Genomic DNA, 434 nt, shown 5'->3' with positions numbered 1-434 from the left:
ATATATATATATATATATATATATAATTGTATGAAGGACCTATAATCCTTGAAGGACGTCTGCATGTCAATTACCCCATTTTCTTTTTATTTCTCATTCATATATATCTATATCTATCTATCCATCTATCTAGAGAGAGAGAATGAGTGAGAGAGAGAGAGAGAGAGTGAGAGAGAGAACAAAGAGATAGATAGATAGATAGATATTGTAAATATGTTTGTGTATTGAGCCATTTATACATATTGTGAACCCAGTTGTCGTAATGAAACACACATATATCTATAATATTGTATTGTGTTATATAATACTGAGACAAACAGTATGGCGAATAGATTTTTTTTTGTCGACGAGACCATTATCATTTGAATAGTTAGCTCTAAGAAAGAAAGGAAACACAAAAACTTGGCTGTCGGAGACTGAGAACAACGAACGTG

The sequence above is a fragment of the Octopus bimaculoides genome, chromosome 24 (genome assembly GCF_001194135.2).
Source record: "Octopus bimaculoides isolate UCB-OBI-ISO-001 chromosome 24, ASM119413v2, whole genome shotgun sequence".
NCBI classification, from domain to species: Eukaryota; Metazoa; Mollusca; class Cephalopoda; order Octopoda; family Octopodidae; genus Octopus; species Octopus bimaculoides.
The sequence above is the reverse complement of the archived record's forward strand: the minus strand, read 5'-3'. Positions refer to the sequence as shown.